This window comes from Canis lupus, chromosome X (genome assembly GCF_048164855.1).
Source record: "Canis lupus baileyi chromosome X, mCanLup2.hap1, whole genome shotgun sequence".
Classification (NCBI taxonomy): domain Eukaryota; kingdom Metazoa; phylum Chordata; class Mammalia; order Carnivora; family Canidae; genus Canis; species Canis lupus.
This window is the reverse complement of record NC_132876.1, coordinates 115600982-115616205: the sequence shown is the minus strand read 5'-3', so window position 1 is coordinate 115616205 and position 15224 is coordinate 115600982. Positions and strand designations below refer to the sequence as shown.

The following is a 15224-nucleotide window of genomic DNA, read 5'->3' as shown; positions in this document are numbered from 1 at the left end:
TGGGGAGGAGCAGAGGAAGGAGAAGCAGACTCCCCGCTGGGCAGGGAGCCCAAAGCCCACTCCATCCCAAGACCCTGCGATCATGACCTGAGCGGAGGCAGATGCTTAACCAACTGAGCCACCCAGGCGCCCCCATTTCATGCTTTGGAAACTCTTTAGCGAAGCGGTTTTGTAGTCCTCAGCAGCAATGCAAGAGGATTAGCCAGGGCCTAGGACAGTGCCCTTGCAGCTGCCGGTTGAATTTTCTTAAATAATAAAAGCAACGTAAATGGTCAACTTGTATGTATTTCATTTTGCCTTTGTCTAAGAATTTGTCTGGCCCGAGTAAATCTAGAAAGCCAAGGAATTGAGCAGGTCAAGGGTTTTATTATTATAGTTACACTACAGGGCCAAGCAGTACCTGTCTATCCTTGGACCTAGAAAGGGTTTTTGATCGGGGGGGCCCCTTACCCCCACGGTCAGTCCCCAGATCCCAGGTGTGTTCACTGGACATTCACTGCCTTCTGAGCTGGTGACAGGCTGGTGTGTTTGCTCCCGGCTGTCTCTGACTCTCCCCGTCCTCCCACATAGTATTGCTGCAGGTCAAGAAAGAAACAGGAATATGAAGACCCTAAGCTTACAGTGTTTTACTTAAATGACCTTAATGCTGCTTATTTTGCGATAGATCGAGAACATCTCCCTGAAAAATCGCTGCTTCCGTTTGGAGGTATTAGCTCAGGCTTTTCCCCTGCATCTTCCAGAAAATTCTGTATTCAAAGAGTTGAATGCTCTTGCTCCGTCTGTCCGTATAACAGGTTCAGGTTTGGGGTCTGAGGACCTTTGGCTTTTGTGTTGCTTCTGATACTCAAATAATTACCAGTTGTACCACAGGAAGACCTTCACTTACTGCTTCGGATTGGATTTGTGGGGGCTGTGTTTATTGAAGAGGAGGAACTTGTCTGTTTTTCCCTTTTGCCCTGCCATGAAGCTAAGATGAATGGCCCCCCACAACTTGCTGGTCTGTTCCTTTATCTGCAATACCTGGAAGTTCGGACCCCATCATACAGGTAATGAAAGTCAGTGGTAGCAAATAAATCAGCTTCCAGTGGGTCAGTTCATTAGAATAGCTTGCTTTGTTGTGTTTGTCTTGAACCCCGGGAACCTCGGCCCTACCCCTTCAGTTGGGGAGACACCGCTCCCTGGCCACCACCTATGTGCCCTTCCCCCTCCCTCTGGACAAGCTGCTGCTCCTGGGGTGGGGTGGGGGGTGAGGACAGGGGACCGAGCTCCTGGCTGGTCAGTGGCAGTCTTGTCGTCTGGCTTGCTCTCCTCACAAGCCTCTGGGCCTGGCCTGTCGGGGGGACCTGGCTTCCTCTCCCTGCCCTGAGGCCTAGAGGCAGGGCTGGCCTCCTTCCGCACTACTCGCTGCTCTCCTCTCGGGAGGGGCAGCCAGGCCACCCTGTAGCTCCTGAGCACTTGGAATGTGGCCAGAGATGGGCAGGAAGCATAAAATTCATACCAGATTCCAAAGACTTCATACAAAAGAAATAAGTAAACCAAAGAATACCAAATTCGTCACTAATTTCTACAGATCCTAGGTCGAAATGACAATATTTTGCATATATTGGCTTAAAGAAAAAGGGCATTATTAAAACTAACCTCACCATCTTCTTTTAACCTTTTTTTTTTTTTTTTTTTTTTTAATGTGGCCACTAGGAATGGAAATTGTCATAGGTGGCTTGCATTTGTGGCTCCGTTCGTTCCCACGGGGCCGCAGCAGCCCCTTCCCTCCGAATTTCTCTGCCTCTGCGGGTCGCAGCGCTGGGTGCCATGGGCTCTTCGCACCTGTGACGGCTCCCCCACACTCCTGGGCTCCCCCACACTCCTCGGCCTCGCCTGGACTGGGATTGCCGCTCTTTTCCATCCGGTTCCAAACTCGCGGCCGAGACCATTTGAACCACTGGCTAAGGGAGCCAGTAAGTAGTCACTGGGCACCTGCTGTCGTCAGGGGCTTGGAGGCTCCGATCGATGTTGTCCTGAAGAAGAAGAAGAAATAGGTCGCAAAGACGCATCACCTGTTGGGAGAGAAGGGCTCATGAACCGCCAATTCGGACAAAATGGGAAAGGTTCTCTGAGGGGTCGAGGTTTAAGCACCCCTGGAAGCAACGGGAGGGGGGCACGCGGCCTGTGGTCGTGGGAGGGAGCGCCCGGGGCCGCGGCAGGTGCAGGTGGAAAGGGCCCCGCAGGGCCGGGCGACAGCGCTACAGGAGCCAGGGAGGCAAGGCCGCAGGGGTGCGGGGACCAGGCGGCGCTGGGGGGCACCGGGGGCTCAGGCTGCGGAGGACCCGGCCTCGGGGGGAAGGAGGGGATGGCCTGATGTCACCGCCGTCGGGGGACAAGGCTGCAGTCCTGCCGGGTGCAGAGGCAGGAGGGTAGGATTCGGGCGGCGCGGCCTGGTGCGCACCTGCGGGGCCTGGCGGGGCGGGGAGGGGCTGCCGGGGACTCGCTGACGGGTCACAGCTTCTTCTTCTTCTTTTTTTTTTTTTAAGATTTTATTTATTTATTCATGATAGACACACAGGGAGAGGCAGAGGCACAGGCGGAGGGAGAGGCAGACTCCCTGCGGGGGGCCCGATGCGGGACTCGATCCCAGGACTCCAGGATCACCCCCCAGGCCAAAGGCAGGCACCAAACCACTGAGCCACCCAGGGATCCCCCGGGTCACAGCTTCTGCAAAGGTCTGCAAGTCTGTTCTCCGACGGGAGAGCTGCTTTTGCACTGAAAAGTTTAGCAGAAGGATGCCAGGGTGGCTCCCGGGTTGAGCATCTGCCTTTGGCCCAGGGCGTGATCCTGGGGTCCTGGGATCGAGTCCCCCGCAGGGAGCCTGCTTCTCCCTCCGCCTGTGTCTCTGCCTCTCCCTGTGTGTCTTTCATGAATAAATAAATAAGATCTTAAAAAAAAAAAGTTCAGCAGAACAGTGACCTGGTTCACCTGCCTCCGGGCGGGCTGGCTTCCCAAGGCAAGACGCAGGACGGTTATTACAGGTGAAAGCTCATTCTCCGGTCAACGCCTTACCTGTCAGAACCTTCTCTCCAGCCCTCCGTGACGGGGAAGCCAGGGCAGTGAGCAGTTCCCGAGCTCTCCTCTTGTCTTTGTTCTCGAAACCCCAAGGCCAAACGCCGGAGCACCCTGTCACTCAGGGATGGGGCCCCCTACACCGGCTGGGAGCCAGCACCAGCTCCGCGGCCGTGGGCCCTGCTGGCTTGCGCCCCCTCTTGTGGAGAGGGAGTGCGGGGGAGTGCCTCGCTCCCCCCAAAATTCAACATCGGGGTGCGGTTTATATCATAAAGAAAGTGAGCAGGACGGCTGGGTGGCTCAGCGGTTGAGCCTGGACCTTCCGCCCAGGGCGTGATCCCTGGGTCCTGGGATCGAGTCCCCCATTGACCCCCCTCCCGCGGGGAGCCTGCTTCTCCCTCTGCCTGGGTCTCTGCCTCTCTCATGAATAAATTAATAAAATCTAGAAAAGAAGGAAAGAAGAAAGAAAGAAAGAAAGAAAGAAAGAAAGAAAGAAAGAAAGAAAGAAAGAAAGAAAGAAAATGAAGGGAGAACCTCTCTACAGAAGTGGGAGGGGGGAATTTTTTTCTTTTTAAGATTTTATTTATTTATTCATGAGAGATATATATAGAGAGAGGCAGAGACCCAGGCAGAGGGAGCAGCAGGCTCCACGCAGGGAGCCCGGGGCAGGACTCGATCCCAGGACTCCAGGATGACGCCCTGGGCCGAAGGCAGCCACTCAGCCGCTGAGCCACGCGGGGGTCCCATGGAGGAGGGAAAATTAAGGTGGGTGATGGGAGGCTTAAGGAGCCACAGGGGCAAGTGCGAAGCGGCCGAGAAGGTCCGAGGTGCGCGGCCGGGAAGTGGGCGCTGCAGCCCGAAGCCCGCTCGGGGCGCGCTCCTCACCTGCGGGGGTGAGGCCCGGGTCCTGCAGGAGCCACAGAGAGGCGGTTGCAGAGCTGCTTCCCTCAGGCTGCCGGTTCTCAAGCACATGGCCTGGAAGGGCTTGAGAAGACCCGGCTGGCCCAGCGCCCCCCAGGATTGCAGGCTCTAGAGGTGGGGCGAAGCCAGCTCCTGGGTGATCCTGGTGCTGCTGCTCCCCGGAAGGCAGGGAGTAAGAGCATGAGTTCAAATGGAAATTCTGCAGAAAGTAGCCGTTGCTTTCGGGGGTCCCCACCACATGCGGGCACCGCCACCCCTGAAGGCCTGCAGGAGAAGCCCGAACTCCTGCCCCCCTTAACCTGACGGTCTAGAGACAGACACCCATAGTCTCTGGAGGGGTCTTGTGGTCCCTTCTTGGAGATGGACAGGGCCGGGCAAAGCATGGCTCGCACCCTGGCAATACCGAAAACCCTGACAAACTGCAGCTTCGAACTTTCCTTGAATCTGTCCGACATCCGAGGTCACATGGCAAACAACTGACCCAGAGTGGACATCTCGAGCAAGACGTGGGACATAGGGATATAAGCCCTTGCTTCCTTGGGGCAGATGCTATAAGAATTTGCTAGAATTTTTTTTTTTTTTTTTACGTCTGTTTTAAAAATGAGTTTTGTTAAGGTCCTCTGTGGGTTTTGGGCCACAATTTGAAATTCATTTTGAGAAAGGGCCCCAGTCCTGCCACTTCCAGTTCCCCCAAATGACAGCCAGGCCATAAGGCAGGGACGGTGGAAAGAAACGAAAAGCTCCCAAACCTTCCATCGTATCAGGGTCCTTAAGGCCAGGAATGAGACTGGATGAGTTTGGACAGTTGCAGGAAAGCCCGAGTTTGGGGTGCCAATAGGGCCAGCTGGGGGATCCCCAGTCCGCAGCACCCATGCTAATTGCTGCAAATGGTATTTGTGCCGACAAGATACGCAAGGCTCCAGGATTGGACCAGCCAGTGTGGACCAACAAGGATTCTTTTTACTGGCAAGGTCCACCATGGGGGGGGGGGGCTTGTCCCTTTGCAGATCGGGGGACACCCCTGAGCTTTGTTCTCCAGACAGTGTTGACTTTCCAGCACCATCCCGCACACAGCCTTGCAGTAAATTCATCCCATGTCCTTATAATAAAAGAAGCGGAGTAAATGTGATCTCTTAAAAATTGTCAATTGCTGGGCAACTCCTGTAACTTTTTCTATACGTAAACGTTTTGGCCTTGCATGAGACACACCTAACTCTGGGAAACAAACAAGGGGTAGTGGAAAGGAAGGTGGGCGGGGGGACGGGGGGATGGGCACTGAGGGGGGCACTTGACTGGATGAGCACTGGGTGTTATGCTCTATGTTGGCAAATTGAACTCCAATAAAAAAAATATACAAAAAAAAAGTTTTGGCCTTGGATGTCAGAGATAAATCTGGAATGTTAGTGGAAGCTCTGAAATCTGGAAATATTTTTAGCGGGCTTTCTGAATTCTTGAATATGAAGCCCATGAAAGCATATCATTTTTCTTTCCTGGGGACTTTTGGATAACATAAAAGAATTTCAAGGGAAAAAATGTTCATCTTCCAGAAAATGCTGATAACTGAGATTTGCTGCTTCTTAATGAGGGGCCAATAGAAGTGACGCTAAGTGGAGAAGGGAAGAGTAATTCTTCACCTATTTTATGTTTCTTATTCATTGTATCTTATTCTTCATAGCTTTCGGGATTTCTCCATCTCTCTGTAGCCCATACTCCCTGGAAACATGCCCAACTCAGTTTCTCCTCTCAGAATCTATGTGGATGATTTTTACTTCCTGTGAACCCTTTACTACCTCAACCATCCTTTTTACACCATACAGCTTGGCCCACTTACCAGGAACCCAAGGAGAGGTGTAGGCCTTGAATTAAGAAGCGTTCTCTCCTTAGTTGTCAACATAAAATAAATTTTCTAGAGTTTCCAAGAATTCATCAGTAATCTATGGAGAATTCTTGGCGTTTGGCGTTTCTTGGAATCATTCACTTCCACTCATCCTCCCTTCAAGCAAATTGCGTCATTTAGAGAGGAATCAAACCCATGTTCCAAATATCTGGAGTTGTGAGTCTTCTACATTCCATCCTCAAAGGGAAATAATAATTGGCAGTCCCATACATGATCCCTGGTCTCACCTGCCTTGGTTTGGATCCGCCGAAGGAGTCTCACATCTAGAATCTTTATTTTTTATATATATTCTTAAAAAAAATTTTTTTTACTTATTTATTTAAGAGAGTGAGCAAGAGAGAAAGAGAGCATGAGCTGGGGGAAGGGCAGAGGGAAAGAAAGAAGCAGACTCCCCGCTCAGCAGAGAACCGGATGAGGGGCTCTATCCCAGGACCCTGAGATCATGGTCTGAGCCGAAGGTAGACACTTAACCCATGGAGCCACCCAGACACCCTCACATCTAGAATCTTTAAACTGGACAGTTGTGAGCCGGATTCCCACCCAGTTCCATATACTGGGCTCCACGCAAGCTGCCCAACATATAGAGTCACATTTAATTTGAGGACTGTTTTGGAACTGGCCAACTTCTCCCCACCAGTAATTAACCCAGGCCCAAGTCAGGTGTCCTGAGCTGCCATCAACCTTGAGTTGACCCTTTGTGCCTACTCTCACCCTAATGCCAGTAGTGAGTTGGTATGTGAGATCGAGGTGCCTGAAATAGGCCTGAGCTGAAAGTGCCCCCCACCACATTCCCCTGGCAGTTGGCTTCCATTTGGGTTGAAGGAGATGATCCTTGTGAGCGAAAAACCATCCAGGGCATGGGTGCTCACAACAAAGCTAAGCATGACATATGATTTCTTTCGCTTGGACATTCACACGATTTTCCAAAAGTCCTTAAATACCCCCAACACTAAAAGTCTGATGTCCCAGAAGAATAAATATATCCCCCCCTCCCCGCAGTCACACACACACACACACACACACACACACACGTCACAGAAGAATATCACTGCACAGGAAAGGGATTATGTTAATGAAACGCTAAGCCAAGTATCGGTGTCCATTTGCTCATTCTTGTTAGGATTAAGCTGAAAGCCGTTTATCTGCCGCTAGTCACTCAGGGATAGATCTTGGCTTTACTTTTGAAAGAGATTCTTGGCACAGTTTCATTGTTAGGGCTACGGGATCCAAGACAAGAAAGAAATTGTCCTTAAGGAGCATACAAGAGTTATGGTCCTCAGATCTTTATCTGTCTCGATGTTTGGAAAACTTGCTTTGAGAGCAATAACATGGGGCTGGAGTAGAGGCACCGGCAGGAAGGGGAAGCGGAGCGAGCCACCAGGAAGCTGGGTGCTAGCAGCTCTGATCTTGTCCCGAGCAGGGGAGCAGAGTTGGACAAGAGCTACAAGTACACCAGGGTAAGACCACTGCGTGTCCGAGCAGAGTGGGGCGGTGCTGGGTCCCTATGGCTTGGTGTGAGGGACAACTGAGGGTCCGTCATGGGAAGTTCATGAAGACGCATACAGTTACTGCACTCAGTGTGGCATCAGTCCCTGACACAAGCTTCCCCAAGTTGTATCAAGTCTCCGTCTCCATCCACTTCCTCTGAACCAGCGGAGCGACTACCAACTTCTCTTGATTTCTGCTTTTCAAAATTAAATCGAGGTGGGCTTCATGGTGATGACAGCTCTGAGCCGAAGGCCACAAGGACAACCTTGCAGGCCCGAGTGGCGCATCCACCTGGATTCATCTTTATGCGGAAGATTTCATTTATGTCTTCTTTCATTTATCCCTGGCTCTGGCTCCAAATCCAGTCGCTGTAAACTATACAACATGACTGTTTATACCTCACTTAAAAAAAAAAAAATAGGGATCCCTGGGTGGTGCAGCGGTTTAGCGCCTGCCTTTGGCCCAGGGCGCAATCCTGGAGTCCTGGGATCAAGTCCCACATCGGGCTCCCGGTGCATGGAGCCTGCTTCTCCCTCTGCCTGTGTCTCTGCCTCTCTCTCTCTGTGTGACTATCATAAAAAAATAAAATTAAAAAATTAAAATATATATATATATTTATCCCATATATCTCACTTTTTAGAAGCAGAGTAAAGGCGAGGCACCTGGGTGGCTCAGTCGGCCAAGCATCTGCCTTCGGCTCAGGTCCTGATCTTAGGGGCCTGGGATCGAGCCCCAAGTCGGGCTCCCTGCTCAGCAAGGAATCTGCTTTTCCTTCTCCCTCTGCCCCTGCCTCCATTCATGCTCTCTCTCTCTCTCTTGCTCCTGCTCTAAAGTAAATAAATAAGAATCTTTAAAAGAAGAAGAAGACGAAGAAGAAGAAGAAGAAGAAGAAGAAGAAGAAGAAGAAGAAGAAGAAGAAGAAGAAGAAGAAGAATCAGGGTAAAGGCAACAGCCATCTTAGACATTTGCTCTTTCAATATATATACCCTCTCTCTTGTTCACTTTTCACCCAGGGCCTGTTGCTGTCCAAATTATATGTGAAGGGTATGTCTGAACAGGGAAAATTACTACTAAAAAGAGTCTTTGGGTCGATTTTTTTCACCACCCAATGAATAGAATGCTTGGGCTGCATTAAAATCTGTTTGATCGTTTAACAAAATTATTGAGTCCATAATATATGCTAGACACTAGGCACTGGGCACAATGCAGAAAATAGGGCTGAAATCCCTGCTTGTGTAAAATTTCTATTCCAGTGGTGATACAGGGAAAGAGGAAAGAAGGGAAGGGGGTAGGGAGCACTGGCGGTCACAGCGATAGTGTGATTTTATCGAGGACAGTCCACAGAGGTGATGTTTGCAGAGATGTTTGAGCAAAGAGCTGAAGGGGAAGAGGGGAGACAAGTGGATGTGTGGGGCAGCATATTTCTGGAAAATGTAGTAGGAAGCAGGAAGGCCATGCAGTAAAAGCCTGCCTGGTGCCATGGCAGAGTGCATGGAGGCTGGGGGGCTGCAGGAGTAAGGGAGGAGGCAAAGCATCCTGTGAAGAAATAATTATAATTTCAAAAAAGTGTTCTTTCTCAATGTGATTCTTTTTTTTTTTTTTTAAGATTTTTATTTATTTATTTATGAGAGAGACAGAGAGAGAGAGAGAGAGAGGCAGAGACACAGGCAGAGGGAGAAGCAGGCTCCATGCAGGGAGCCCGACGTGGGACTCGATCCCGGGTCTCCAGGATCACACCCCGGGCTGCAGGCGGCGCTAAACCGCTGCGCCACCGGGGCTGCCCCCAATGTGATTCTTTTTAAAAAAATTTTTTCCATTTATTTATTCATGAGACATGCAGAGAAAGAGGCATGGAGAGAAGCAGACTCCCTGAGGAGCAGGGAGCCCAATGTAGGACTCGATCCCAGGACTCCCAGATCATGCCCTGAGCTGAAAGCAGACACTGAACCTCTGAGCCACCCAGGCATTCCTCTCACTGTGATTCCTTTAAAAAAAAAAAAAAAAAAGATTTTATTTATTTATTCATGAGAGACACCGAGAGAGAGGCAGAGACACAGGCAGAGGGAGAAGCAGGCTTTCTGCGGCGAGCCCGACGTGGGACTCGATCCCGGGACTTCAGGATCACGCTCTGGGCCGAAGGCAGGCGCTCAACCACTGAGCCACCCGGGCGCCTCTCAATGTGATTCTTAACCAAATTACTTTTCTGACTTTTCTTTCACCATCCTGAGAAGATAAATGACTTGAGGTGTCAACTGTATCATCACTAGGAATATTAGAAATTATGAGAGGGGTGCGCTATCTGATCCCCTTTCCAGTGTTACACTGATTATCCTAATCACAATCATCTCCATTGTGACCACTAGTAACACAGTGGCTCCAGAGTTTACGTCGTCTCATCTGACCCCGTAATGATGCCTGGATAGGGGGTGCCTGGGTGGCTAAGCAGTTGGGTGTCTGCCTTCGGCTCAGGGTGTGACCCTGGGGTCCCAGGATCGAGTCTCACTCTGGGTTCCCTGCAGGGAGCCTGCTTCTCCCTCATGCCTGTGTCTCTGCTTCTCTCTGTATCTCTCATGAATAAATAAATACCATCCTTATAGGAAAAATAATGCCTGGATAAGTGTTATTTCCCATTTTGCAGGTAGCGAAAATTTTCAGATAGATTAGGTAACTAAAATGACTTAGTTAATGCTGGTGGAGTGTGGACTAGAAACTCAGTATTATTTGTGCCAAGTACTACATCCTGCTTCCAGGCCAGCAGCACCCAGTATACCTCCTCGAAGTATCCTTACCCTCTATAATTCTTCCTCTTAAGAGGAAAGATTTGGGGGTGCCCGGGTGGCTCAGCGGTTGGGCATCTGTCTTTGGCTCGGGGCATGATACTGGGGTCTTGGGATTGAGTCCCGCATCGGGCTCCCTGCGAGGAGCTTGCTTCTCCCTCTGCCTGTGTCTCTGCCTCTCTCTGTGTGTCTCTCTTGAATAAAAAATAAATAAATAAATAAATAAATAAATAAATAAATAAATAAATAAAATCTTAAAAAAAAAAAAAAAAAAGACAAAAGGTTTGTAGCTAGAAAAGACTGGCTTACCGAATAAGGAAAAAGTAAACTGAACAATGACATTTGTTTCAGTGTGATATATCACAGTAAAACATGAGAAACAACCTGAAAGTCTAATAATAAGAAATAGGTAAGTATGGTGGGAAGAATAATGGCCACCCTAAGAGATCTACGTCCTAAAAAAAATTTTAAAAAAAAAGAGAGAGAGAGAGAGAGAGAGAGAGATCTACGTCCTAGTTCCTGGGACCTGTGAATGTGTCACCTTACATGGCAGAGGGGGGTGGCGGTTGGCTGGATTAAGGTCCCAGGTGGAATTAAGATTGCTAATCAGGGAGATTATTGAGGGGCCCACTACAATCATGGGTGTCCTTAAAAGCAGAAGTGGAAGACAGGCATGGTGGGAGGCAATGTTGCTTGTTTGGAAGATGGAGGAAGGCCCAGAAGCTGAGGAGCTCAGGTGGCTTTTGGAAGTTGCAGAGGGCAAGGAAATCTTTCTGGAACCTCCAGAAGGACCACAGCCTTGCAATACCTGGCCTTCAGCTCCGGGAGAGCCATGTCGGACTGCTGACCTCCTGAGTTGTCAGAGAATAAATCCGTGTTGTCGTAAGCTGTTCTGTTTGTGTTGATTTGTCGCAGCAGCAACAGAAAACTAATACCGTAAGTCGGTAGGGACTATGTACTCTAGGGCCTGTCATGCAAGCATTTAAATATGTAGGCGGTCTATGTGGGAGCAAGGAAAATTTGTAGGATCTACGTTTAGAAAGCACCGCATAGGGGCCCTGGGTGGCTCAGTCGGTTAAGCGTCTGCCTTCGGCTCAGGTTATGGTCCCGAGGTCCTGGGATTGAGTCCTGCATCGAGCCTCGCATCAGGCTCCCTGCTCAGTGGGGAGTCTGCGTCTCCTTCTCCTCCCAACCTCCCCACCCCCACTAGTGCTTTCTCTTGCTCTCTCTCTCTCTCAAACAAATAAATAAAATCTTAAAAATAAATAAATAAAAAAGCACTGCATAGACATGTATACACAGAGTGGTTAGAATTAGGCTTGAAAAACAAAGAGACAAAACCTTTCGTTCCACAGACGGAAAATCTGGGAGAAAATTCGTAAAAATGCGAACGGTGCGTAATGCGAGTGGTGAAATGATGTTGATTCATTTTTCTTTCAAATTTTATGAATATTTCAAATTCCCTTTATGGGCCTGTATAGAGAAAAATACAAAAGTGAAGTCTTAGGTTGATTTATGAAAGTAAAGATCCCATTCAGAGAACTGTGATGATATATGTTGCCCAGACAGACCGCTATCAATCATCACATCTGTGGGAAAAGAGCAGCGTTCTTTCCTATTTTATCTTGGAAGCCATATGGAGAAACAGTTATCGTCTTAGCAGCTGGTACCAGAATTTCTATGTGGGGAGAGACCGCTTTAATTGAGAAGTTGAAAAGAAGCTTTATGAAGCTCACGGGCCGGAAGAGGATCCTCAGGCCTGAGTGTCTGGCTAAAACTCGCAGCGCATAGTAGAGAGGGAGCAGAGGGACCCAGGCTGCTTGGGGCTGAGCTCAGAAGAAGGTGGAGGTTTTTTTTTTTTTTTTTTGGAAGGAGATTTTTGAAGGAAAACATCCCCACAGCGTGTTTTCAGAGGAATTCAGTGGGTCGTAGTTCGGGTAGCTCCTCGTCACCCCAAATCTTCAGCCAAACTGTAACTTATCCACGTCTGATTGGGTTTCAGGGGAAACACTTATAAGCGGGGCAAGATGTGTGTGGCCTGTGTAGACGGGGAGAGAGAGCTGAGAGCTGAATCACACGTCCCTGCAGAATGCGCTCAGGCCTCCATTGGTGGTGTGCCTATCACGTGCCTTCAACTTGGCTCAGTCACCAGGGCCACTGGGGTGGATGTCTCAGGGCCTGATCACCGTCTCCCCTTCCTAGGGTCCTGCATGGTGCATGACAAAATACCAAGTGTTCGCAGAGCTGCTTCACTACTTCGAGTTGCATTTCATACATACAAGCATCTTAGAAGCCAGCCCTTGGACGACCTGGGAGTTGCACCAGCTTGTTGCAAAGCAACCACTAACCCGATCCCCTAATTGCCCGTGGAAATGCTGTTCCCCAGGTGCTGAGCAGTTACTCACTCTCTAGAGTCAGGGACCTGCAGTTATTCGGAGGAGTCTCCGCACTGGGGCTGTCTTCAAAAACCCAGAAGATGCTGGGAGGGGGAGGTTGTTAGAGAATCCATGGAGAATTCTGCAGCCCCTTGGGTGCTCTTGGGAGCCGAACAAACTTAACTTCCCTAGACACTCCAGAAACAGTTCAGAACTCCTGAGGTGCCCATGATTGAAAACAAGGAGGCTTCCCTAGAGATCCTTTGGGTCAAATCCAACTTGGCTCACAGTGGTCTTTCCAGGGTGGCAATGGCTCCTTGGGTTCTCTCCTGTCCTGTATGGAGGGCTCAGTGCACTAGAACGCCGTTGGGATCAGAGGGGATCCCAGAAGTCTGGTGTCTGCAGTGGGTAGCCAGACTTGTTGCCAAAAATGTGCTGAAGTAGCAATGGTGAGAGTAGCACACGTGCACTTGTGTGTTCACGTGCATGCACATATATACACTCGTGCCTACTTGTGCCTGCTGGGCAGGTAGGAGTGGAACCAGATTTTGTGCCTAAGACACGATTTTGAGGGCCCTTTTTTAGAAAAAAAAGAACACTACATTATAAATTCAAAATTAAGTAAAAAAATTGAAATACATATTTAGAATGAGAAAAAAGATTGCAACACATTACAAATATGAAAAAGCTTGCAAATACCAAAAGCATCACAAAATCTGGAAGAGTCACATATCTTCATTAACTCCCTGGCACACCCCTATAATATTTTTTTCCTACATTTTTCAGCTGCATTTTCTTTGATCGACTTTTTAGATGACAAGGCTTTTTTAAAAAAAGATTTTATTTATTTATTTATTTATTTATTTATTTATTTATTTATTTGAGAGAGAGAGGACCAGGGGCAGAGCGATGGGGAGAAGCAGACTCCCTGCTGACCGTGGAGCCCGATGTGGGGCTCAATCCCAGGACCCTGAGATCATGACCTGACACTTAACCAACCAAGTCACCCGGGTGCTCCGATAATGCTTTTATAAATGTTTTCTGGCACAGGAATTCAAAGGCTTTCCTCTATCTAGCATGATTGATTTTTTAAAAATTATTGATAGCATAGAAATTGATTTCCAGCTTACCAATTCATTTTCAAGTCAAAATGACGTTCTTTGTCAAAAATGTCACGTAAACTTTTAGAATCCATTGCCAGGCTTGGAAAGCCTATCAGGTTTCTTGCATGTATGAGCTCTCAGATTTCAGGGCATTTCAAGTTTCCTTACACAGCAACTAATCTTTTTTTTTTTTTTTTTAAGATTTATTTATTTATTTATGATAGACATAGAGAGAAAGAGAGGCAGAGATACAGGAGGAGGGAGAAGCAGGCTCCATGCCAGGAGCCTGACGCGGGACTCGATCCCGGGACTCCAGGATCGCACCCTGGGCCAAAGGCAGGCGCCAAACCACTGAGCCACCCAGGGATCCCACACAGCAACTAATCTTAAATGTTCTTTGAACTGGTGACTCTCCTCAAACAATATGTCACTGACGGCCTTGTTTAGTGCTATACTATTTTTGTGATAATTATTGTCAATATCAGTATTCCTTATCAAATTGGCAAGAAATTTAATTTTCTTCATCTGTGTTTATATGATTCACTTTTTTAATGAACTAAATTAGCAAACAACCCAAGTGCCTATTCATTGCTCCTGTTTACAATTTCTTTCTTGCTCTTCATATATGATTGATTTTTTCATTATGATCTAAAAGGATCCTTTGTCATTCTTTTCTCTGTATCCTTGTAATTTCTACTGATTTCAAATATGTATCATATACATGATACATCTATTGATTTCATATATAGTTTTTTTACTCATAGAGTGAGATGATATATATGAAATGCATATTATATGTAGTGAAAATATATTTCATATATTTGAAAATAAATATCATCTGACATGTTTCATACACACATATAATTTCACTGTATCATGAGATTATTATTTTTTAAATATTTTTAAAAAAATTTATTCATGAGAGACACACAGAGAGAGAGGCAGAGACATAGGCAGAGGGAGAAGCAGGCTCCATGCGGGGAGCCCCGTGTGGGACTTGATCCCGGGACTCCAAGATCACACCCGGGGCCAGAGGCAGGCGCTAAACCGCTGAGCCACCCAGGGATCCCAATGAGATTATAATTGTCTACACTGAACTATCACGGTCTGCTCCTAATGAGAGAGAACTTCCATTTTGACTTGAAGTTACTGAGAACTAAATCTTCTAATTTGACTCACCTCCTGATTGGAAGTTTTTCCACAGACCAGCTTCTGGCTTTCTGTATTTCAAACTTGCTTTCTCCTCCACTACCCCATACTTCTGGTGCTTCTAGGCATGATTGATCGCACACATTAATATTCTTTGCTTCTGGGCCTAAATGTCATGGTTCCAGATGAGTCATCCCGGGAGAAGATGGAAGTATTCCTGAAAGCCATTCCTACATCAGGATGACTAATAATAACTTAGGTATAATTACAAATATTTCCCACTAAACCCACTCTCTCCTAGTCAGATTTTTTTTTTCTGAGTCAGATTTCAAAAATGCCATGGCCATCTCCAGTGCCACCCAATACAAAGATGGGGTGTCGTAGTGGAAAGAGACTTAACGAATTATGGGCGAAATATATTACTTTTGCAAATTTTATCAAAACGTATGAGCATGTGGAA

General features: G+C 47.9%; 1 long non-coding RNA gene across 1 annotated transcript; it reads right to left on the bottom strand.

The window, feature by feature from the left end:
- Window positions 1–1647: 1647 nt before the first annotated feature.
- Window positions 1648–14874, bottom strand: LOC140627774 (uncharacterized). Its single transcript, XR_012026382.1, has 2 exons — window positions 14795–14874; window positions 1648–2054 (listed from the first exon to the last, which is right to left on the bottom strand). It is a non-coding gene; the product is annotated as an uncharacterized lncRNA (long non-coding RNA).
- Between the last annotated feature and the right edge of the window lie 350 nt (window positions 14875–15224).